Here is a 23,967-nt window from a genome sequence, read left to right as displayed (position 1 = left end):
TAGACTTTTTCGTAGATAAACATAATTTAGTTGACTAAGTTTGGAATATGGAAACTACGTTGCCACTGTACAGCTGAGAATTAAGAGATAACTTCTGTCAAGTTAGCTCATAAGAGAAAAAAAAGTCACGGAAAGCAGCTCAACAGCCAAAAATGATGTGCTGCGTAGCGTGATAGGGTGAGAGGAGGGGAGTGGCATATCTACAGAGATATGGATTGCTACTCCCCACTCCCTAGAGGCGGCGCTGATTTCAGCTGAAATGCGCCAGGTTCACAACTAAGCGCCATAGTGCCAGGGTGCGTGCCTGAGTCTACCATAGGTTTTATAATGGAAAGGTGCCTTTCCAGTACAAAATATTATATGTAGACATACTTTAATACTTTTCCTACTTTGTGCAGCACACATGCAAAGTCAGAATAGAAAGGAGAAATAAAAAGATTTCTCTTAACGTCTCCATTTACATGGTGTTAACTTTTGGCGCTAACTCTGTAAGAAGCTTGCTCTGTATATACTACACCAAAGTAAGGTATAGTGTGCAGAGAGTCCAGTGAATCCCCAAAGGCAGGCAGAGGTCAAAGTAGATAATACCATACTCTCTATTTGTGGTAGTGTGGGCTAGCATTAAGGCTTTATAGTGTTAAGCATTTATTGTATACAATCAGGCAAGAAATGATGTCACACACTCAAAGACTAAACTCAGACTAATTGTTTTTTATAAAAATATTATTTAGTGGTATTTTATCTCTAGAACCCAGCCAGGCCTGGTGCAGGTGAGTGAATTAATACTTTGCAAAAACAAGACAGTTGCATGCAGTTGTATTTACTTGTTTTGTACACAGGTAGGTCAGTTATTTAGAAACAGTTGTGATTACTTTTCATTTACTTTGCAGGTACTGTGTAATTACTTTTTAGATTACTTTTCACCTTACTTTTCTTACTCAGTGTGATATGCCTAGATATCACACTGGAACATTTCCTAGATATAACGTAAGTAAAACAGTTTTTCGCAAAAAACAGTTTCTTAGGTTCTCATACAAAACACCCTCCACGCAGACATTTTTCAGCGGAAAACAGTCGATGCAATCTATGGAGGAAAATAGGGCTATCGTTTTGCAGGTAAGTAAACGGTCTTGAGGGGTGAGGTTCTGGGGTTAGAACAAGGGTTCCACCAGGGTCAAGGATGCGGTCTCAAAGCACCATCAGTGGCACTAGGGTGACCGGGTGCAGAGTGCTGAGGCTCAATGTTATCCAATGGGGGATAGGGTGCCTCTGGTTAGTGGCTGCTTATGAGCAGGCCACAAGGTTAAGGGAGCAAAGCTCCTGTACGTAAGCTCAGGGCAAGGGGGGGTTCGGGTTAGCACCCAAGGTACACCCACAGCGGCACTAGGGCAGCCGGGTGCAGGGTGCTGTTATGGCATCGGGTGCCCTTTTACTTTCAATGGGGATTCTCCGGTTTGAACAAACACTGCAGGCTCGGGCATGAAGAACTTCTGGAGGCGACCACTGGTTGGATAGGTAAGTTGGGATGTTGTGGGATGCTGGGACACTGTCGGTTGGGCCACCCAATGCCGTGGGGCGTCAGGTGCAAGGGTGTCTTTTGGCATCGGATTCTTCTGACTGGCTCTGGTCGCTGTTGGGGGGATCCTCCAGAAATGGGCTGTAGGTGTCCTTGGCAGACTTGAGGGAGGTCAGGGATTACCAGATCTCAGGTCAGGATCACTGGGGGGACCTCCTCGTGGTGTTGGGCCACTTGAACTCAGGCCATGGGCGTTGGGTGCAGAGTGGTGCAGACTCGTGGATTTGACCAGAGCCAGAGTCTGTTGGTGAGCAAATCTGGTGCTCAGCGGAGACAAAGTCTGGTTGTGGAAGGTAGGGCAGGTCCTCTGGGTTCTGGGGGCCTGCTGGCTGCAGGACACATCGGGATTTCACTGGAGCAGGTTGAGTTTGGGACTGGGCCAGTAGGGCTGGGGCAAAATCAGTTGGTGTCCTCCTCTTCCTTCAGCATGACTCTTCGGTCCTTCGTCTTCTTGTTTCTTCTTGTCTGAGGAGGCAAGGTTTGGGTTTGCCCCTAAGTACTAAATTTAGGTGTGTTTCAAAGAGGTCAAGGTTAGGACCATTGGGTCCCTTTCTTGGGGTGGGTGCACCCCCTATTATACCACCCTCCAGTGGGAGGGGGCATAAGCTTCAATCATGTTGGCTAGGTTCCCTCATCTTCAAGATAGCGGGGACTGAGAGCTGTGCTTCGCCTCACCTCCCCCATCTGAGGGATAGGGTTGGCAAAGGAGGGCACAGCTCTCCTCCTATCTTGGTTTTCCCACCCATTCTTCTGCTCAAGGTGGGGGCCAGAACAGGTGGGGGCCAGTTGCTGGGAGCAGTAAAGGGCTGAGTCAGCTTACAAAGGCGGCAAGCCTTTGAAGCTTCCCTTTTGTGGACCCTGCCCATCCTTTGGGACGAGGCTGGCACCTCGACCCAGGATGGGCTTTGATTTAGGACCCTGAGAGTGGCAGGCTCTTGACCCAGGGGTCCAGAAACATATCTGGTGGTTTGCAGCTGGCGAGCAGCCACTCAGCCAGGACACTAGAGCCAGGTTGTTTTTTAGGGGGCATCTCCAAGATGCCCTCTGAGTGCATTTTTCATTAAATCCCACACTGGCATAAGTGTGGGTTTCAAGTGCTGCGAAGTTTGATATCATACATGGTGCATAGAGATTCATGCCGTGAGGGGAGGCTTCCGATACTGCTCGGGCCTGCTCCGCTGTCACCTAATCCTTTGTTGGTTTTGTCTTGACGGATCTGAGTTTGCGGCGTCTGGATTTGGGCAGCAGCCAGTCACCAGCGCTTGAGTCCTGAGAAAGAGTACGCAGCAGGTTCTTAGCATGAGGCCAGGCCCACATATCCTTCTGTGAATGGTAGATGTGGGTTGTTTCGCCATCTACCACTCTGAGTTTTGCTGGGAACTGAAGAGAATACTTAAAGTCTCTGAAATGTTGCTTAACTTTGGATTAAGAGCCCCGGCGACATTGTACCTCCATGGTAAAATCAGGATACAATGCTGGTTAGCAACCTGGTCTTCCATGTGTTTCAGTCGTTCCTGCAGGCCCTGCACTGTTGGTCACACAAGAGCCAGGATTCTGCTTCCTCCTTCTCCTCCTTCCACTCGGTCTGCCTACTTGCGGTTGTCTGCTTGTAGCAAATTAACGTCAAGGTACACAATGTCAATTTGGGTCTCCAGGGAGGATTTAGTGTCCATTATGGCCTAGAGCACAATATCAAACTGTGCGAGTGAGTCCGAAGGGTCTTTTTAAGATGATGGATGTATGGGCTCAGGCCCCTGTTGATCAATAGGTGGCCGGATTGCAGGGCCAGATCACCCAGGGAGGCCCCCTTTCAAGTTGTCTCGGCTCCCTTACTGTTTGGTGAGAAGGGCTGCTATACTTGCGGCACCGACTACCATCGCTGACTGGCCCACTCATTCCCAGCAAACGGGCATGGCACACAAGGTGGAGCGGGTGTCACAGTTGGAGGGACTACTCACTGCGCAGCATACTAGAGCATGTGACGATGCTGGTGGTGGCAGGTGAGGAGGTCCCCTGTGCAAACAGCCCGCTACACCAGGGTTGGGTCGGATCACCTTGTAGCAGGATCACCTTGTAGCAGGGTTCACTGGGCTTTTTGCATCAGGTGACTGCGCTGCCGCGTGATCGGGCCAATGAACCGGTCTGGATGGCCAGGATAAAGTAGGATACTTAGTACTGGCCGGACACGGAGCGCTTCATTAACCGTCCGTTCCAGCTGCCATCTTGGCAGCTTGATCATGATATTGTTTTTCTCAGGGTGAAAACTCAGCTGAACAATATTCTAACTACTACTAAATCTATGAGCTCTGCACACTTTGTAAGAGGATTAATAACGTGTTCTAGTACATCCTTCAATTGGATAGTACTCTTGAAAGTTGAGTACAATAATATTGTGACACTGTAATATCATAGACAAAATATAGAGTGAGAAATTATCGAAAGGTGAGTGCACAGAGGAAAGTATAGATTTACTATTCTTAAATCCATATTTATGTACCTGGAAGATATCAATATTTTCCAGGTACCTAGATGTGAAGTTAGAGATGGTGAATGTATACATACATACCTTTGATATTTGGTTAAGCGACATTTTGTCCAAAATATTAGTGTCCCACGATATCCTGGGCTCAATATTCTGGAGCCGCACCCTTCAATTAATTTCATAACTCTTCATAATAGAGAGTAGAACTTTTGCTTTTCAGGCCAACCAATCTCAGCTGCCAAACAAAGAACGGTGGTTATGTAACGTATTAAATGTTGATGGCTCTGTTTTAAATTCACTATCGGAGAGCATGCAATTTGCTATCAAACAACGTCCGCATTTGCTTGCAGAAGGCAGTAAAAATATACATCAGTAGATCATTACGTTCGAGTGATGGAATACTCCAATTGGCATTATTCCCACTCAAGTAAGATAGAGTAAAGATTACTTTGCGTTGGTCCTCAGGGAGTGTCATGGGTTAACATAGGAAATGCAATTGACATTGATTAAGGAACAACACAAACTTCTGTAAAATCTCTCTGGAGGCGCTAAAGGTATCACACACTGATTTGTGTTTATGAATGCATGTAAGACTTTGTGTCATGTGGGAAAGGGAAGGCCAGAGGTTATTGATCTTTATTTCCGAAGGTGAAGAAATCTGACTGGCATCTTGACTTTCTGGCTTCAATAAAGAACCTAATTCTGTTTACTTGAAATAACTCAGATTGTAATATCTTGTTCTTAGACCTTATTAGTGAGAGGATGTGGCATACCGGCCAGAGCTGCCAACTTTGAAGCTGGGTATCCAGGTTCAAGTCTCGGTGTCTGCTCGAAAAACCTGTGATCCTGGGCAAATCACTTAATCTCCCCGTGCCTATGGACAGTGCCTAGAGACCCTCAGAGGTGATTAGCCACACTATACATATCCAAGTATTATTATTAAACTAATTTCATTACTTGGTTGAAGGTTTGGGACAAGGTAATTTTGAAATCCATTGTTTGGCTTGGAAAGATACCATGAGCTAGGATATCACTCATGTTTGTACTAACTTGGCACTCTAGATCCAACAGGAGCAGTGTTAATCTCGAAGCTTCGCTGAACCTACTGTCAACCATACAAAGGATATCATGCGGCAAACATGGTGAAAGGGAGTGGGACAAGAGAGACACACAGATACTGGATATCTTCACTCTATCTGGTATTACATCTCGGCAAAGTCTGCACTGCAGATGTATTGATATCTAAAACATAAAATAACTCTGTTAGTATTATGTCATTTGTTATCCAGTTCACTACTCCTACTATGGCATATGATATAACTATAATTTTTTGTATTTCTGTCTCTCTATAATGGGATTAAACCCTGCAACTTCCCAGAGCTGAAATACAAATGACTCCTTTATGATAGATGCAAGAAATAACCTGAACTACAATTCACATTTTAGTATAGATAACTACTTTCAGTGATTATTAATAACATATTTAGAATTTGGTGAATGGGATACTCTGTGACACAGTGACGGATATCCTGTCTGACCGTATTACAAGGGCCACAGGACATCATGCACTTGCAATAAGGTGGATAGGATATCAGCCATTTTTCTGACAGAGTAACCCGCTGCCAAACTCTGAATCAGGCGCTAAGCACAAATGATTCCTCGTATAACAAATTCATCAGCTTGTTACATATGAAATACACATTAGGACTGTGCCTTCCTGAAAGTAAATAGTTACTTCCCCACCACTGTGAATACTTTAACCTCATTACTGCAAAGGATAAGAGGTCCACGTCCTCCAGACTACCTATGCAGTGTGGAGGATGTGAATTTTTTGGCCTCCCACAGCAGAAAGAAAACACGTCCAGTGCTTACAGCAGCGCTCGGAAGCCCTGGTTGGCAGCCATGCACTTTATAAATTACAAACATAAACATCGTAGGAACTCCATATTTATATTTTCCACTCGGTCTACCGGGGAAGATGTTCTCCAGCAGCCTCAGGCTTTTTTTCTTAATGGTGATCAGCGTGCATGTGGCACGATGTCTTCAGTTGCAAAGTGAGAGTAAAAGGATTGTATTATTTATATGTATATATATATATATATATATATATATATGTATATATATATATATATATATATATATTATTACATATATATTTTTATATATATATATTTTTTTTACATTTATTAATTACCCTTTACACCCTAAAAACTAATCCCACCCTAGTCCCTTTAAATACCCCTGCGCCCCATAATAATAATCCACCCTTACTCCTTAAAATACCCCAGCACCCTTAAACACTAAACCATCCTTACCCTAAAACTACACCTGTACCCCAAAACCCAAACCTAGCCCAGAACCCTAAAAATACCCCTGTACCCCAAAACCATAACCTAGCCCAGAACCCTAAAAAAATACCCCTGCACCCCAAAACCCAAACCTAGCCCAGAACCCTAAAATACCCCTGTACCCCAAAACCCAAACCTAGCCCTGAACCCCAAAAATACCCCTGTACTCCAAAACCCAAACCTAGCCCTGAACCCTAAAAATACCCCTGAATCCCAAAACTAGCCCAGAACCCTAAAAATACCCCTGTACCCCAAAACACAAACCTAGCCCTGATCCCTAAAAATACCCCTGTACCCCAAAACCTAAACCTAGCCCTGAACCCTAAAAAATACCCCTGCACCCCAAAACCCAAACCTAGCCCAGAACCCTAAAATACCCTTGTACCCCAAAACCCAAACCTAGCCCTGAACCCCAAAAATACCCCTGTACCCCAAAACCCAAACCTAGCCCTGAACCCTAAAAATACCCCTCAATCCCAAAACCCAAACCTAGCCCAGAACCCTAAAAATACCCCTGTACCCCAAAACCCAAACCTAACCCTGAACCCTAAAAATACCCCTGTACCCCAAAACCCAAACCTAGCCCTGAACCCTAAAAATACCCCTGTACCCCAAAACCCAAACCTAGCCCTGAACCCTAAAAATACACCTGTACCCCAAAACCTAAACCTAGCCCTGAACCCTAAAAATTCCCCTGTACCCCAAAACCCAAACCTAGCCCTGAACCCTAAAAAAAAACTATTTACCCCAAAACCCATACCTAGCACTGAACCCTAAAAATACCCCTAAAGCCCAAATCTAGCCCTTAACCCTAAAAAAAAACTATTTACCCCAAAACCCATACCTAGCACTGAACCCTAAAAATACCCCTGTACCCAAACACCCAAACCTATCTCTGAACCCTAAAAATACCCCTGTACCCCATAACCCAAACCCACCCTTACAATACCCCTGACCCCTAAAACATATACCCCAACACCCCCAAACTAAAACCATATACTTACCTTAAACTTAAATATTAAAAAGATATGCTTTTACCATTCATGTTTTTACAACGAATTTCGTTGTAAAAGCATGCGTGGTAAAAGCATATAAGATGTAATGGCATGCGTTATAATAGTATTGCGGAGTAATGGTACTTTTGTTGTAATGGTATGCGGAGTGAAGGTATACGGATTGAAACTTTCGTTGTAAAGGTGTTTTACCGTTCACTGTGAGTGGTGCTAGGCGGACATATCTCAGTCCCTTGAACACTGATCACCATGGTAGAAGTATAATTGGAAAGGAGAGAATGGCTGCTTTCCACTTGTACCTCTTCCTAATGGACCCACGACTTATCAGGGATTGCTGTTGGGAGGGAGCAGCCCCCAGGCATGGCCAAGTGGTTCCTCCCAAAAATGTGACAGTCAGTCCTGCTGTACCATACACCCACACCTGAATGGCCCAACAGTTTTTCTTCCTCCTTGGTGGGCAGATTGGGGGTTTACTACAATCTGCCATCACCATCACCAAGACATGGGAGGGATCAGAAAGCCCACTAAATACCAGGGACTTTATATTTATAAAAAGGAATGGAGTAGGGCTTCCACCCTCGCATCAGAATGAACGCTAAACTGCACCCCAACACTAATCAAGTCAGCGAAATCGCTAGGAATCACTCTGGACGAGAATCTAGACATGAAAGCCCATATCAACTCAATGGCTAAAAATGCCCGGTTCCACCTGAACTACTTAAGAAAATTGAAACCATTCATTTCAGAAGCGGATCTCAAATTAGCAATCCAATCCTTAGTTATCTCTAGGATCGAATATGGCTGCACCACCTTAGCAGGACTACCAAAATTGTCCACAGCGCCATTGAAAGCTTGCCTAAACGCTGCGGCAAGAATTATCACCGGATCAAGAAAATACGATCATATATCGCCACACTTGAAAGCTTTAAGCTGGTTACCCTACGAAGCGAGAATCCAAATGAAGATGGCATGTATCACCCATAAAGCGCTACACCACAACACCCCAAGATACCTAGCGAAGAAAATCCAGCTATCGGGAGGTAATCGACCAGCGAGGAGTACTGAGGAATTCCTACTACGGCCAGCTCTTTTCCACAAGAAAAAAACTTATGACAGAGCGTTCTCCGGAGCTGCCCCCAGAATATGGAACTCACTCCCTCCTAACATCAGGAAGATCCAAAATGTGGCATCATTTAAACGAGAAGTGAAGAGCTTTCTGTTGAAGAAATACACTACCTAGAATAGAACATTCACTATCTGATTATGACCTAACTGTCAGACTTGCTTTTACATTTTACTTAAGATAGAAGTACACCTACCATCGACTATCAACTCTAACTGCACACGTATATTGTATATTTATCGTCTACCTCATATTTGTTGTCCGTATAACTGTCGTGTATATATGTCTTTCTCATATACCTCTATGTTAAGCGCTCTGATACCCACGGGTCTTGTTCGCGCTATACAAAACTTTATAATAAATAAATAAATAAAACCATCACAAAGGCCTCGACAGATATTCTGCCCCTGATGGCGAGGGATGGGGGGAATTGGAAAGGCTAGCCCCAATCTAGCCTCACCGGGTAAACAGAAAAAAGCCACTAAAAACCAGGGATAAATTTAAAGAGAAAACAAAGATGGGAGTGGGGGACTAGACTGTTCCTCAGTCTGCCTCTCCTGTGGTCAGAAATCACACTGTAAGCCAGGGATAGAATTTTTATATAAAGTTTGGGGTGAGGCCGGCCTGTCCTGGCATCTGGACATCCCTCAAACCCTAAAGTTCCGACATTCCTTCTCTCCTCTAGGGATGATTGGAGGATTTACTCCCAAACTGCCGACTGGGGACAGGAAGCACACTGGATTTAAGGGATATATTTTTTTTTTAATGAAGGGGTAGGGACTGGCTTGTCTTGGCATCAGCAAAGCCTAAAGAGAACTGGGGTTTTTTAGAGTTAGGGAAATACTAGGCGCACAGCACACGGTAGTGTAAGGTATTGATGGGTCAGGGTGCAAGTAGGTGAGGGGATAAATGCCCTAAACCCCTCCAAGTGTGTGCAGAGCACACAACATACATAGACAAAAACGAAAACCTAATGCACACCAATAATAGACAGTATAGAGAAAGATGTCTCAATGGACATTAGTATGTACAAGTAACAACAATCGCAGAAAAGGAAAACAACAGTGATGCGATTCCTCTTTTATTACATGGATGGCCAGCCGACACGTGTTTCGTCGTCAAGCGGTAACAGTGCTTGCACGACTCCTCAGGGCTGTAGCGCGAAGGTAATGAACCACAGGTCGCTTAGCCGGTGATATTTCCGACCCGGCCCCCGCTCGAGACCAGGTTAAAACTGTTCGTGGAACTTAGGTATGGCTCCAGATTCGTTAGCGGTTCGTGCAGTAATGGTTCTTTACGTTAAGTAAATAGTGCTCAGAACGCCTGTAGTTCATCGGTGTCACCAAATGGTGAAGAGCAATCCCACGCAAAGGTTCCGGGTCCGCACCCGGAACCTTTGCGTGGGATTACTCGTCCTGCCGGCTTTCGCTACTGAAACGGATTATACTCCTGAAAGTGACTACATGACTTTCAGTCACAAACTCGGATCTAACAATTCCTTACAATCAAGTACCTTAAAGTGGATGCTCTTCACCATTTGGTGACACCGATGAACTACAGGCGTTCTGAGCACTATTTACTTAACGTAAAGAACCATTACTGCACGAACCGCTAACGAATCTGGAGCCATACCTAAGTTCCACGAATAGTTTTAACCTGGTCTCGAGCGGGGGCCGGGTCGGAAATATCACCGGCTAAGCGACCTGTGGTTCATTACCTTCGCGCTACAGCCCTGAGGAGTCGTGCAAGCACTGTTACCGCTTGACGACGAAACACGTGTCGGCTGGCCATCCATGTAATAAAAGAGGAATCGCATCACTGTCGTTTTCCTTTTCTGCGATTGTTGTTACTTGTACATACTAATGTCCATTGAGACATCTTTCTCTATACTGTCTATTATTGGTGTGCATTAGGTTTTCGTTTTTGTCTTGGCATCAGGCCGCACTGTCAACCTTTGAAGCCCTAATATTCTTTATGCCCCTCTTGGACCTAGAGCATCCCCTTCCCATCGAAAGTGAGAGGAAAACTGATTCTTTTTGGTGTTGTTTTGACATATGAGCCAGCAGAGAAGGGGTTAGGCTCCATTCTGCCATATGTGGGTGGCTGAAAGACTGTCTGGTGCCTGAGGGTCAAGGCTGCAGTGCCAGGATGGAAAATCCCCACAATCCACTGTGTTTTCAACTTTTTCATTGCTGGTCTAGTAGGCTTCCATATGACTCTGGGATGGGCAGATGGGTGGTCAATATGCCCAGCCAGGAGGGCAGAAAGCCCACCAGACTACACGGGAAAACAGTGATAAAAGGAATAGAGTGGGGTGCTGGAACATCAGGGCATCAATCCCCACCCACCGCAACATACAGTATTTCTGACACCATGAGGAGGTAGAATGGAGGGTTTACCCACTCTCTGACGGCCCATTTGTCAAATGTACGTGCAAAGAAATCCCAGTTTCCACTTATTGCCATGGGAAATGCTGCACCATTAAGGCTCTAGGTCAGCCGGCAACCCGGCACCCCTACCAACACTAGGCATTTGTGAAATCTGAAGGTCCAGGAGAATCATTGGTGGTAAGGCTTGCATTGATTCCTCCAGTATGCTTTTTAACGCAGAATGCCATATGAACATCAAAGTATGGGTCAAATGACCAACGTTTCATCAACCTTCATTCCCATACTTATCCTAATTGAAAATGCAGCCTCCCATATGTGGGTAGACAAAATGTACTTCATTGGAACGGACCAAATCTGTAACCGTATGTAAATCTCATTTACACCACATTGACTTTACAAGGCCCAAACTTTGATTGGGTCCTGTCAAAGGGGATCGTCCCTGCCACAAACTATGTGGTACATTTTTTTCCAAAGAGAAGTGTGAGAACATTGAGCTGTAGGAATTTTGTGGAACCCTGCAGATTCCTAAACTTTCATTCACAGAAACGTGAGGAAAATCCAAGGTTTTGGTTAAAGTTGGACATTTGCAGGACATTTTGGGTAAGAAAATGCGGTTGGGTCCTTGTAAGTCACATCAGACAAAAATGTTACCTCATTGCATTTTGAAGCCTTTTCTATTGAAGGCAATAGGCGGATTGCTGTTTTTATCAAGGGGGGTAAAGAAACAGTAGTAGAGCATTTGTTATTACCAATTGAATTTCTCACTAATTTGTTGGCTTCCAAATATAAGCACGTGTGCAAGAATTATAAAATTTTGCAAGATGTCCTCTGACTCACATGATACTATAGTAAATCCAAATTCAGAATAGTGCAGATAACCACTGTCCCTAAATTCATGATCTTGTGTATATTTCAGAATGCATAAGTTTCTATCATATCTATTTTTCATTCTTTAGATTTTACCCTATGAATTGCTGTATGGTCGCTGCTGCTCAGTTGTTTGATCTGGGTATTGCATGTTTTGACCTACCAACAAACATTATATTTACCTGAGACAAGAAGATTCTGATGAACATAGCAAAATATTACTTTTGTAAATCAGCAATTGGGGCAAAAAATTACAGATGAAAATGTTGACATCCATTTCGATTTTCCCTACTTATTTTCATTATTGTTTTGATTTCAATTAGTTTTGAGTTCTCAGGAAAATGTTCCATGCATTCCCTTCAGTTCCTTTAAGGAAGATAAAGTTAATAGGAATTTGGTGTGATCTTTATGTGAGTTTATACAAATGGAAGGTTAAGTAAATGGGAGTTAAGATATTGGTCGATTACAAGGAATGGTTCAACAGAAGGAGAATATGTAGTTTCTGTGGGGGAGTATGGGCAAGTTGTAGAAATCTAGCAGAGAGTGAGGCAGAGAGGCATAAAACAGAGTAGACTATACTCAGAGGCAGTAAGGCATGCAGAGGATGGAGATAAAGGAGAGGGTAATTCAATAAAAATGAAGCATCGTGATCAATCAATGGATTTAATTGAAGATAATTTTTCATGCATGGTTTGATGGGTATAGTGGGAGAAAGCTGTTCAGGATAGCATGCATTCTCACGATGTCGAAACCGTAGCAAGAAGGGGTTGATGGTTGTCACCTGTTAGCAAGTGCTATATGTTCTCACATATTTGGTTGTTCCGTTAGGCTGGTGACAGTGTTGAGCAGTTTGTTCTTTGATAGGTTACATGTTTTGTGAAGATACTTTTTATTCTTTTCAATGTTGTACTTGGTTCTTTGTAATACGAGGCACTCTTCTATGTGGTATCTCCAGATAGCTGGTTCTTTAGGTTTGTAAGGTAAGATTTGGAGGAGTGGGCCATCTATCTCCAATTTGCACTAATCATTCTGTTATGCATTTGCTTGAAGTAGACGCATGGGTTGTTGGGTGATCTGGCTCTCCCCTGATGTTAGTAAGGGAGTTTTTGTGAGGCCTGCCCCACAAGACATATACCTTACTAGAAATATTTATATTTCACAAAATTTCTCACCAGCTTCTTTTTCAAACTTCTCCACCAAGTGAGAGTACACTTGCGGAGAGTCTTTCTATTGCATTTTTCATGAGACTTACCAAAACTATACAATAGTCTCAATACGTCAGGAACTGGAAAGGAACACAGCACTGTGAGGAAGCAAGTCATGTATGTAGGAAGCTAGCTCTGTATATACTATACCAAAGTAAGGTATACTGTGCATAAACTTCAGTGGATCCCCAGAGGCTTATAGAGGTTTAAGTAGATAATACGAAAAACTCTATTTGTGGTAGTGTGGTCGAGCAGTTAGGCTTATCAGAGCTGTGTTAAGCATGTGTTGTACACACTCAGGCAAGATATGGTTAATCACACTCAAAGACTGAATACAAGACCAATTGTTTGTACAAAACTATTACTTTGTTACTTTTATTTTAGAACCAAGGAGAACTCAGTTGCAGGTAAGTATCAATTTCAAATTATCAGTACATTCAAGTACAGTAGGAATTGTGTTGTAAATTCATAGAAGTACTGTACAGAAGTATTAAAAATACTTTGGTAATGTCAGTCAAACAGTAGCAAACTTAGCAAATGTAAGAGATAGACATTTAGTGCAATAGGCAGAAATGTAATGCAATCCTATGGGAGGAAAACAGTTATAATGCATTTACAGATAAGTACTCGACTTACACATCCAGTCTTCAGGGGTTTGGACCAACACTGGGCAAGGGTCAGATCAAGGTAGGTACTTCAGCGCCAGCAGCGCTGATGCGGCCGGGTGCAGAGGTCACTGTGCCCAATGTTAGTCAATGGATACTGGGGGCACCCGCAAGAGGTGTGGTTTGCAGGTAAGTCCCCGTGGGTTCAGTACACAGGCCCCGGGGGTAAAAGCAAACACAAGGCAGGCCACAAGGCAGAACCAACCAACCAAACACCACCAGCGGCACAGAGGCGGCTAGGTGCAGGGAGCAGATCAGCGTTGGGCGCCTAATACAAGTAAAGGGGAATCTCGGTCGCACAAAGAGGCTGCAGGCTCGGACCAGGAGGCTAGGCGAAGGTGACCAACGGCTGGGCCTGTAAGTAGAGGTGCTGTGGATGCCTTGGCACTGTCTGCAGGGGTCCCGAAAGTCAGGGGCGGAAGATGCAGGGGTGCCTTTAGATTACAGGTTTTCTTTACAGGAGCTGGTCGCAGTAGGGAGACACTTCGAAATGATGCTGTAGGTGTCTTCGAGGAGTTCATGAGAGGTCAGCCAATGCTCGATTCGAGGTCAGGATTGCTGGAGAGGCTTCACTGGATAAGTGTGCCACTCAGACTCTGGCCATGGGCGTTGAATGCAGAATGGGCAGGAATTGCAGTTCCAGCTCGAACCGGAACACTTGTAGCTGGATTCTTCTGGACACGGACGCTGTCTTAGAAGATCTGGTCTTTTTTGAAGGGTATGCATTATTCCTTAATGTTCTGGAAGATGCTGGCCACAGGACAGGCATTGTCTTCTTTGCAGAGTCTTTCAAAGCTGGAGAAAGGCCGGAAAGGCTGGAGCCAAGTCAGTCATCGTCTTCAGGCTTTGCTGCACAGTGTCTTCTTCGTCCTTCTTCTTGGTAGGTTGCAGGAATCTGAGAATCAATGTTCAGGGGAGCCCCTAAATACTGAATTTAGGGGTGTTACATGTACTGGCAGATGGTAGCCAATGGGCTACTTGCCTTTAGGGTGACTACACCCTTAATATATCCCTAACCCTTTTGGCTAAAATCCTTCCATCCAACATAGAGGATTTTTTAAGGAGGGGGTCACTTCAGCTCAGGACAACTTAGGGATGGTCTTTGCTGAGAGGGGACAAACGTCTCTTGACAACTAATTTTCCCGCCGACCTTGCCGCCAAAAGTGGGGCTTGGTCAAGGGTGCGGGCATCTCCACTGTTGGAGAGGCCTTGGCTAGCATAATAAAGGTGAGGAAGCCTTTGAGGCTCACTGCCCTGAATGCTGTTCCTGCTTGGGGGTAGGTGAGAAGCTCCTCCACCCCAAGCAGGATTTGTTCCTGATGCATGAGAGCAGAAGGGCACCCACTTCAGGGGATTAGAAATATATCTGTGTGTGGCACGCTGGTACAGACCAGTCAGCTGGACAAAAGGGAGTTGCTCTTTTTCAGGGGGCATCTCTAAGATGCCCTCTAAGTGCATTTTGTAATAAATTGAGTACTGGCATCAGTGTGGGTTTATTATGCTGAGAAGTTTGATACCAAACTTCTTAGCCTTCAGTAAAGCCATCATGGGGCTGTGGAGTTTGTGATGACAAAATCCCAGCCCATGTACTTAATATACTTTCACTGCTCTCACAATGTCTAAGAATGGACTTAGACACCGTCTGGGCATATTGCTCATGTAGATATGCCCTCCCTTGTGGTATAGTGCACTCAGCCATAGGGCTGTGAGGCCTGCTATAGAGGTTATTTACCTATTGTAGGAGAGTAGGATCTGCTTACTATGGTTACCCCCACTTTTAGCTGGTGTTTCACTGTTTTTCGACTTTAGTCTGGCTAGGGCCCTGCTATTCAGGACCCCAGCCTAGCTGCTTCCTCTCTAAATTGATTGCATGTACTTTAGGTACACTCCTGATTGGTTACAGGGTTACCCTTGTGAGTCCCTAGTATATGGTACCTTAGGTACCAAGGGCATAGGTACCCCAGAGGTCTACCAGGGGCTAAAGCATGTATTATGCCACCCCTGGGAAGCCTTCCAAAATGGCACCACAGGTCAGCTACTGCAGCCTGGGTAAGGTGGTGCTTGCACCCCTTACTAAGATATAGGTTACCTATATCTACCTTTAATCACTGACACATATAAACCTATAAGTCACTCCTATGGCAGGCCTTATCAATCCTGAAGGCAGAGTGCTTGGTTTTGTGTGAGAGGGTGCCCAAGCATGAGCTGAGCCCCTCTGCAGCTTTCGGAATCTATTCTCTGAGGCTGTTATGTGATGCAGCCAGACCATATACTCAAGTGCATTATAACCTTGCGGTAAATGCTAACTTTGGAATGGCTGCATGGAAACATGTCGTGTTTGGTGTCAAACACTTTGGAATCCTACCCCTCTCACCCCCTCCCCCGCCAGTCCTGGCAGCGGGGGTAGAATTCCACCCTTCTAGAGGGAGAAGACATGTACACACTTACCTGACCTGTAATAGTTTAAAAGAGCCCCAGCATCACAAAATGGATGCTGCAGCCACAGACACGAGTCTGACCTCCTGCTGTTGGACGAAACTCCGGAAGGGGAGGCCTGGACAATAGGTTTCCTGTCACAGGGAGGTGTAACCACCTCCCCAGACAGGCTTTAGTGTATTGGGGTTGCGTGGGTTTATTCAGTGAATGCTTTTCAGACAGTGCTGGGGGCACACTTGGTGTCCCTTTGCATACCGCAGTTCAAACCAGTTGCAGGGGCACTCAGCCCCTGCTCTGGTGTGAAACTGGACAAAGGGGAAGGGTTGTAACCACCCCCTCCCTGGGTCCTCCCATAGGTGGGACCATAGAGTAAGTCCAACCGCTAACCTTAGTAGAAGTATAGGAACCCAGTCCTTAAACCTTTAGATTATACCTGGACGAAACTCTGCAACATATATCCTGGAACTTCGACATTCTATTTCGACTAGAAGACGGAAGAATCTCCCTTGGGGTCAAGGAGTGACTCCCCTGTTCAAACAGGCACCAAAGAAGAATCTTGCCAATCTGCATTTCCAAGGCTCCCGCCGGATCCCGAAGGATTTGCGACACAGGACCCATATTTCCAGACTTCTCCGATGCAGACACGAGATCCCAGCACAGCTGAGACCCGCAGCCCTCACGAGTGGCGTGGAACCAGAACTCCTGGACACCGTGCACATTTGCTAGTGCACCTACTTCCCAAGCTTTCCCAAAGTTGTGCATTGGGCTACTCGTAGTATAAGCCCGAGCACCATCTGCACCAAAGATTGTGGGCCTACACTCCAGGTGTTCCATGAGCCCGCTTCTAGCATTTCTGCTCAAGGCCCCTTTGCGATCCCTGGTCTGTCGACTGGTGGGTCCCCACGAAGGAAACTCTTTTGTTTCTCGGGCTTCCCTGGTTGCTCCCGACTTGCCCTGACTCCCCTCCAAAGGGTGAGTCCCTCAGACCTTGCTGGTCTGCTCTGAAGCCAATCTTTGCTTCCTGCGTGGGTTGCTGTTGCCAAGGCTTGTTGGGTCCAATCCGGATACCAACACCACAGCACGTGACATCCGTTGTGGGACAGCTTGAATCCAACTCCTGGTTGTCATCGACGCCTGCTGGTCCTCGTGGCTGAAGAGTCAAGCTTCACCTTGTGCACCTGAAATAACCCGACATCGGTTGACATCTGCTCATCGCCTTCCTGGTCCCTGGCTAGGGACCCAGACTCTGTCCCCTCTGCTTTCAGGTTCTTCAGATCTCCGATCCACCCTTGGATCCATCCGGACACTTTCCACTTGGACGCCTGCAGCACTTTTTGCAGCTCGCAATAGAAAACGACGACGAAACCCGTCATGAATGGACACCTATGCACCCGGCTTCCCTGGGTGAGTTAATACGAGTACTCCAGTGCTCCTGTGGGTCTTGACTCTCAAACTGTCTAGTTCTAAAGGGCTTTGCTCCAAGTCCATTCCTAAGTGTCCCTAATCTTTTAAAAATCTAATTGCAACTTTCTCTATAGAAGTCAATGGTGATTCGCGGCTGTGTTTAGACACTGCACGCGTCCCCCGTGGGTCTCCTGCATCACTACCTTGGGTGGTTCCTGGTTGCCCCAGCTGTTCTACAGGCCCTAGGTCTTGTCTCTATATCTGTCGTGGTTCTTATACCACTTACTTAGTATATGGCTAATCATATATTGTGCTAATTTACTGTGTGCTAAATAAGTTTACTGTATGTACTTTTACTTCTAGCCTCATAAAGGGACTAGAGGGATGTGTTTAGATTAAATACATATATTTTATATATATACCTGGTGTGGTTCTCCTTTCATTTGGCCATTCACGAGATTATAGACTGGTAAGACAAGCTGCTTTACATTCCTTCAAGACTTAGCCTGAAGGCTGCTCTCCACAGCTACCACTAGGATAGCTTTCTATATAGGTTGTCTTTAAACCTACCATCAATAAGGGTCGTTTGGACTGGTGTAAGGTGCCCACTAGAATAGTGGACAGCATATGCCAGGCCAACTTCTCACACCAATGCCACAGGCAATGTTTGTAGGCATGGCACACAGGTGTGCCATGTCGACTCTCAAGTTTTGTCTGCACCAAAACACACAGTCTGCAATGGCATTGTGTTTGTGTTTGGAGAGCGGTCTCTGAGGGTGGCACAATACCTGCTGCTGGCCTTAGAACAGAGCTTTAAGTGGGCGGTTCTCACCGGTGCTCAGCACCAGACTTTTTTAAAGGGGGCCTCGGAACGGGTCTCTGTCGGGCTCTGTTGTGTGCCCTGGCACAGGTGGCACGTATTTTTTCATGGCAGCATGCACATCAATGTGCACCTGCTCACACTGCTCACTTCTCACTAGTGGAGAAATTACTGAATGATGTCATGCCAGGTGAGCGTTGTAGGGGAAGGGACATCCTTTAAAGTGACTCATTTTCTTTCTGGATTTCCTTTCTTTTTTTGAAACTTTGGAGCAGCAACATTGTTGTGGTGTCACCAGAGCTTTAAGAGAAAGCTGTTTCAATATTATATACAAGCCTTAATTGCTGCTTGTTAATCTTATGTAACTAACAACCATTGACAAAGCCAATAGTCCTGGCTTGTTGTAGGTATGATGTTACTTGTTGTATCATATATCTGGATGCAATGACAGAAACAGCAAACAAGCATTGGAAATGCAATAGGTCTCGCATTAGAAAAGTTGGAGTTATTGGTCTTGTAAATGACATATTTTATTTATTTGTTGGTTTTTTGAAATTGCTAAATTGATGGCTTTGTCATTTACAATGCCAATAGTTATATCTTTCGCGAATGTGACACCTATAGCATTTGGAATGCAACATGTTTTGTATTTACGTGACTTAGATGGCAGCTCTGGTCGTTAGGCCACATCTCTAGAGAGCAGGAGAGTGCAGCAAGGGAGAGAAGCACAGCAATGCAATAGGTCTCGCATTAGGAAAGTTTGAGCTATTGGTATTGTAAAGGACACATTTTTTATTTATGTGCTTGTTTTGAAAATAGCGAAATTAATAGCTTTGTTATTTACAATGCCAATAGTTTTATCTTTCGCAAATGTGACACCTATTGTAACACAATATGTGTTGTGAGGGTGAGTGAGGGTGAGGGTGAGGGGTTGAGGGTGAGGGGTTGAGGGTGAGTGAGGGTGAGGGGTTGAGGGTGAGTGGTTGAGGGTGAGTGGTTGAGGGTGAGGGGTTGAGGGTGAGTGAGGGTGAGGGGTTGAGGGTGAGTGAGGGTGAGGGGTTGAGGGTGAGTGAGGGTGAGGGGTTGAGGGTGAGTGAGGGTGAGGGTGAGTGAGGGTGAGGGTGAGGGGTTGAGGGTGAATGAGGGTGAGTGAGGGTGAGGGGTTGAGGGTGAGTGAGGGTGAGGGGTTGAGGGTGAGTGAGGGTGAGGGTGAGTGAGGGTGAGTGAGTGAGGGTGAGGGTGAGGGGTTGAGGGTGAGTGAGGGTGAGGGTGAGTGAGTGAGGGTGAGTGAGTGAGGGTGAGGAGTTGAGGGTGAGTGAGGGTGAGTGAGGGTGAGTGAGGGTGAGGGTGAGTGAGGGTGAGGGTGAGTGAGGGGTTGAGGGTGAGTGAAGGTGAGGGTGAGTGAGGGGTTGAGGGTGAGTGAGGGTGAGGTGAATGAGGGTGAGTGAGGGTGAGGGTGAGTGAGGGTGAGTGAGGGTGAGGGAGAGTGAGGGTGAGTGAGGGTGAGGGGTTGAGGGTGAGGGAGAGTGAAAGTGAGTGAGGGTGAGGGGTTGAGGGTGAGTGAGGGTGAGGGTGAGTGAGGGTGAGGGGTTGAGGGTGAGTGAGGGTGAGGGGTTGAGGGTGAGTGAGGGTGAGTGAGTGTGAGGGGTTGAGGGTGGGTGAGGGGTTGAGGGTGGGTGAGGGTGAGTGAGGGTGAGGGGTTGAGGGTGAGTGTGAGGGTGAGGGGTTGAGGGTGGGTGAGTGGTTGAGGGTGAGGGGTTGAGGGTGGGTGAGGGTGAGGGGTTGAGGGTGGGTGAGGGGTTGAGGGTGGGTGAGGGTGAGGGGTTGAGGGTGGGTGAGGGTGAGGGGTTGAGGGTGAGTGAGGGTGAGGGATTGAGGGTGAGTGAGGGTGAGGGGTTGAGGGTGAGTGTGAGGGTGAGGGGTTGAGGGTGAGTGAGTGTGAGGGTGAGGGGGTGAGGGGTTGAGGGTGAGTGAGGGGGTGAGGGTGAGTGAGGGGGTGAGGGTGAGGGGGTGAGGGTGAGGGGGTGAGGGTGAGTGAGGGGTTGAGGGTGAGGGGGCGAGGGTGAGGGGCGAGGGTGAGGGTGAGGGGTTGAGGGTGAGGGTGTGAGGGTGAGGGGTTGAGGGTGAGGGGGTGAGGGTGAGGGGGTGAGGGTGAGTGAGGGGGTGAGGGGTTGAGGGTGAGGGGGTGAGGGTGAGGGGGTGAGGGTGAGGGGTTGAGGGGGAGGGGTTGAGGGTGCGGGGTTGAGGGTGAGGGGGTGAGGGGTTGAGGGTGCGGGGTTGAGGGTGTGGGGGTGAGGGGTTGAGGGGTTGAGGGTGAGGGGTTGAGGGTGAGGGGTTGAGGGTGAGGGGTTGAGGGTGAGGGGGTGAGGGTGAGGGGGTGAGGGTGAGTGAGGGGGTGAGGGTGAGGGGGTGAGGGTGAGTGAGGGGTTGAGGGTGAGGGGGCGAGGGTGAGGGGTTGAGGGTGAGGGTGAGGGGTTGAGGGTGAGGGGGTGAGGGTGAGGGGGTGAGGGTGAGTGAGGGGGTGTGAGGGGTTGAGGGTGAGGGGGTGAGGGTGAGGGGGTGAGGGTGAGGGGTTGAGGGTTGAGGGTGAGGGGTTGAGGGTGCGGGGTTGAGGGTGAGGGGGTGAGGGGTTGAGGGTGAGGGGGTGAGGGTGAGGGGGTGAGGGTGAGTGAGGGGTTGAGGGTGAGGGGTTGAGGGTGAGGGGGTGGGGTGGGTGAGGGTGAGTGAGGGTGAGGGTGAGAGGGTGAGGGGTTGAGGGTGAGGGGTTGAGGGTGGGTGAGGGGTTGAGGGTGAGTGAGGGTGAGGGGTTGAGGGTGGGTGAGGGTGAGGGGTTGAGGGTGGGTGAGGGTGAGTGAGGGTGAGGGGTTGAGGGTGAGGGTGAGAGGTTGAGGGTGGGTGAGGGGTTGAGGGTGGGTGAGGGTGAGGGGGTTGAGGGTGGGTGAGGGTGAGGGGTTGAGGGTGGGTGAGGGTGAGGGGTTGAGGGTGAGTGAGGGTGAGGGGTTGAGGGTGAGTGTGAGGGTGAGTGAGTGTGAGGGTGAGGGGGTGAGGGTGAGGGGTTGAGGGTGAGGGTGAGGGTGAGTGAGGGGGTGAGGGGTTGAGGGTGAGGGGGTGAGGGTGAGTGGGGGGTTGAGGGTGAGGGGGTGAGGGTGAGGGGTTGAGGGTGAGGTGTGAGGGTTTGAGGGTGAGGGTGAGGGTGAGTGAGGGGTTGAGGGTGAGGGCGTGAGGGGGTGAGGGTGAGGGGTTGAGGGTGAGGGGGTGAGGGTGAGTGAGGGGTTGAGGGTGAGGGGTTGAGGGTGAGGGGTTGAGGGGGTGAGGGTGAGGGGGTGAGGGTGAGGGGGTGAGGGGGTGAGGGGTGGAGGGTGAGGGGTTGAGGGTGAGGGGTTGAGGGTGAGGGGTTGAGGGTGAGGGGTTGGGGGTGAGGGGTTGGGGGTGAGGGGTTGGGGGTGAGGGGTTGAGGGTGAGGGTTGAGGGTGAGGGGTGAGGGGTTGAGGGTGAGGGTGAGTGAGGGTGAGGGGGTGAGGGTGAGTGAGGGTGAGGGGTTGAGGGGTTGAGGGTGAGTGAGGGTGAGTGAGGGTGAGTGAGGGTGAGGGTGAGTGAGTGTGAGGGTGAGGGGTTGAGGGTGGGTGAGGGTGAGGGGTTGAGGGTGGGCTTAGGGTGAGGGGTTGAGGGTGAGTGTGAGGGTGAGGGGTTGAGGGTGAGGGGTTGAGGGTGGGTGAGGGTGAGGGGTTGAGGGTGGGTGAGGGTGAGGGGTTGAGGGTGAGTGAGGGTGAGGGGTTGAGGGTGAGTGAGGGTGAGGGGTTGAGGGTGAGTGTGAGGGTGAGGGGTTGAGGGTGAGTGAGTGTGAGGGTGAGGGTGTGAGGGTGAGGGGTTGAGGGTGAGGGTGAGTGAGGGGGTGAGGGTGAGGGGTTGAGGGGTTGAGGGTGAGGGCGGGGTTGAGGGTGAGGGGGTGAGGGTGAGTGAGGGGTTGAGGGTGAGGGTGAGTGAGGGGGTGAGGGTGAGGGGTTGAGGGTGTGAGGGTGAGTGAGGGGTTGAGGGTGAGGGGGTGAGGGTGAGGGGTTGAGGGGGTGAGGGTGAGGGGGTGAGGGTGAGTGAGGGGTTGAGGGTGAGGGGGTGAGGGTGAGGGTGAGGGGTTGAGGGTGAGGGGTTGAGGGTGAGGGTGAGTGAGGGTGAGGGGGTGAGGGTGAGTGAGGGTGAGGGGTTGAGGGGTTGAGGGTGAGTGAGGGTGAGTGAGGGTGAGGGTGAGTGAGTGTGAGGGTGAGGGGTTGAGGGTGGGTGAGGGTGAGGGGTTGAGGGTGGGTGAGGGTGAGGGGTTGAGGGTGAGTGTGGGGTGAGGGGTTGAGGGTGAGGGGTTGAGGGTGGGTTGAGGGTGAGGGGTTGAGGGTGAGGGTGAGGGGTTGAGGGTGGGTGAGGGTGAGGGGTTGAGGGTGAGTGAGGGTGAGGGGTTGAGGGTGAGTGTGAGGGTGAGGGGTTGAGGGTGAGTGAGTGTGAGGGTGAGGGTGTGAGGGTGAGGGGTTGAGGGTGAGGGTGAGTGAGGGGGTGAGGGTGAGGGGTTGAGGGGTTGAGGGTGAGGGCGGGGTTGAGGGTGAGGGGGTGAGGGTGAGGGGGTGAGGGTGAGTGAGGGGTTGAGGGTGAGGGTGAGTGAGGGGGTGAGGGTGAGGGGTTGAGGGTGTGAGGGTGAGTGAGGGGTTGAGGGTGAGGGGGTGAGGGTGAGGGGTTGAGGGGGTGAGGGTGAGGGGGTGAGGGTGAGTGAGGGGTTGAGGGTGAGGGGGTGAGGGGTTGAGGGTGAGGGGTTGTGGGTGAGGGGTTGAGGGTGAGGGGTTGAGGGTGAGGGGGTGAGGGTGAGGGGGTGAGGGTGAGGGGGTGAGGGTGAGGGGTTGAGGGTGAGGGGTTGGGGGTGAGGGTGAGGCGTTGGGGGTGAGGGTGAATGAGGGGTTGAGGGTGAGGGGTTGAGGGTGAGGGGTTGAGGGTGAGTGAGGGTGAGGGGTTGAGGGTGAGTGAGGGTGAGGGTGAGTGAGGGGTTGAGGGTGAGTGAGGGTGAGTGAGGGTGAGGGGTTGAGGGTGAGTGAGGGTGAGGGTGAGTGAGGGTGAGGGTGAGTGAGGGTGAGGGTGAGTGAGGGTGAGGGTGAGTGAGGGGTTGAGGGTGAGTGAGGGTGAGTGAGGGTGAGGGTGAGGGGTTGAGGGTGAGGGGTCGAGGGTGAGGAGTTGAGGGTGAGGGGTTGAGGGTGAGGGGTTGAGGGGTTGAGGGTGAGGGGTTGAGGGTGCGCGGTTGAGGGTGAGGGGGTGAGGGGTTGAGGGTGAGGGGTTGAGGGTGAGGGGTTGAGGGTGAGGGTGAGGGGTTGAGGGGTTGAGGGTGAGGGGTTGAGGGTGAGGGGTTGGGGGTGAGGGTGAGGGTGTGAGGGGGTGAGGGGTTGAGGGTGCGGGGTTGAGGGTGAGGGGGTGAGGGGTTGAGGGTGAGGGTGAGGGGGTGAGGGTGAGGGGTTGAGGGTGAGGGGTTGAGGGTGAGGGGTTGAGGGTGAGTGAGGGTGAGGGGTTGAGGGTGAGTGTGAGGGGTTGAGGGTGAGTGAGTGTGAGGGTGAGGGTGAGGGTGAGGGGGGCAGAAGTCCTAACAAGGAAGCAAAGCAAACAGCCGGAGAAGAGA

The sequence above is a fragment of the Lissotriton helveticus genome, chromosome 3_1 (assembly GCF_964261635.1).
Source record: "Lissotriton helveticus chromosome 3_1, aLisHel1.1, whole genome shotgun sequence".
Taxonomy (NCBI): Eukaryota; Metazoa; Chordata; class Amphibia; order Caudata; family Salamandridae; genus Lissotriton; species Lissotriton helveticus.
This window is presented reverse-complemented; position numbering follows the sequence as displayed.